This window comes from Cordyceps militaris, assembly GCF_000225605.1.
Source record: "Cordyceps militaris CM01 unplaced genomic scaffold CCM_S00004, whole genome shotgun sequence".
NCBI lineage: Eukaryota > Fungi > Ascomycota > Sordariomycetes > Hypocreales > Cordycipitaceae > Cordyceps > Cordyceps militaris.
In genome coordinates, this window is record NW_006271972.1 from 444091 (window position 1) to 445974 (window position 1884).

Sequence of the window (1884 nt, forward strand, 5' to 3'; positions counted from 1 at the left end):
GTGCTGCTGCTCCCAGTGCCAGTTCCAGTGGTGGTGCTGGACGAGCCACTGGTAGTGGATTGGCCTGTAGGACAAACCGTGCTAATGACATATCATTAGTATACAATTCTTTGTGATCAATCAATCAGCACAGCTTACATGGTATTCGTCACCAGGCTATCGGTGGCAAATGTAACGACAGTGTCGATGGTCCCTGGGGCACCAGTTACGGTTGCCACGATGTTGGGAGCCAAGGTGATGGGGCCGTTGGTAGAGAAGTAGCCAGTGACACGGATAGGCTGCTGTACAACGATATCGGTCGGAGCAATGGCAATTGTCATGGTGCCAAAGGGGCAAAAGTCCTGACACTGCGCATCCTGGCGCTTGCGAAGCGCAGAGAGCAGCGTGATGCCCAAAGCCTTGGGAACCATGATGGCGGATATATGAAAAGAAAGAACGTGACAGGGATACTTTTGCAGGACTGATTTCCGCTTTGAATAGAGAAACGAAATGAGACGAACCTAGTCACTGGCTGGGACGAGTGTTTATAGTCGGCAACCCGACCCCCCCTTACAACACGGGTACCAATAGCTCGTTCGTCCCAGCTTAGGCGTGCCGACACGGACGCGAATTGAGTTCAAGCCGAAATTGCTACATTGACGCCTCCTTCTTCAGCTGTTTGATTATTTTTATTTTGACATTCTCAGAGCTTGTCTCATTCCGGCGAGGGCAGAGCAGAGTGCGCGGGTCGAGGCCCCCTCGCACCCTCGTCGCATCTGCTAGGACAGTTCCAGAACAGCGCGCCCACACGACCGATTGCTAGTTTTCCGGACCAGGTAGCTGGTGGACCAGTTCAGATGAATCATATAGCTGAGCTTGATCGTGTTTATTGACAATATCTCGTCAAGAGCCTCATATTTGAGTTTACGCGTTGTAATCGGCAGCCCACTCACACATGTCCAATATCTCGGAGTCTCGGATTCTGGACCGCAGCCACAACATAGCCAGTCCACAAACGACTCACAACACAGCATCTCTATCAATTAGCCTTTGACGCGCTTTGGGAACAGCTAGTCTACAGTGAGCTGTTGTCGCCGGTCGAGCTAGTCATGTCCTCATGGGGCAGCACAGCTCGAAGTGACGAATCTCCCCGATCCGTATAAGAGTCTTTAGCCAGCCCATCATTCCACTGTATCTCGCTTTGCACCCACCATCACACTTGATTTCCAAGTCTCTTCACTCTTTTTCGTCGCCATGCGCATGCAAACTACCACCGCGGCGCTCTCGCTGCTCCTCAGCGCTGGCTACCTCTCTCTTGTCGACGGCTGTCCCACCACCACGACAGTCACCCTCTCAACTGTCACAACTACCACAACACTTCCTACAAAGACAGTTTGTGGGGCACCTGTGCCGACAAACCCGTACCCTGGTGGTAACAACCCCGGCGGCAACTATCCGGGAGGCAACAACCCCGGTGGTAACAACCCCGGTGGTAACTACCCAGGAGGCAACAATCCTGGAGGCAACAACCCTGGAGGCAACTATCCGGGAGGCAACAACCCCGGCGGTAACGGCGGTGGCGGCACTGGAATCGATTGCCACGTCTGCCAAACTGGAGGCAACCCCGGTGGTAACCCTGGAGGAAGCTATCCAGGAGGCAGTGGCTCCGGCGGCAGTGGCTCCGGCAGCAATGGCTCTGGCAACGGGTCCGGCTCTGGCTCTGGTTCTGGCAATGGCTCCGGCTCTGGTTCCGGCTCTGGTTCCGGCTCTGGCAATGGCTCCGGCAGTGGCTCTGGCAATGGCTCTGGCAATGGATCTGGATCTGGCTCTGGCAATGGTTCCGGCTATGGCTCCGGCTCTGGTTCTGGCAACGGCTCTGGATCTGGCTCTGGCAACGGCTCTGGT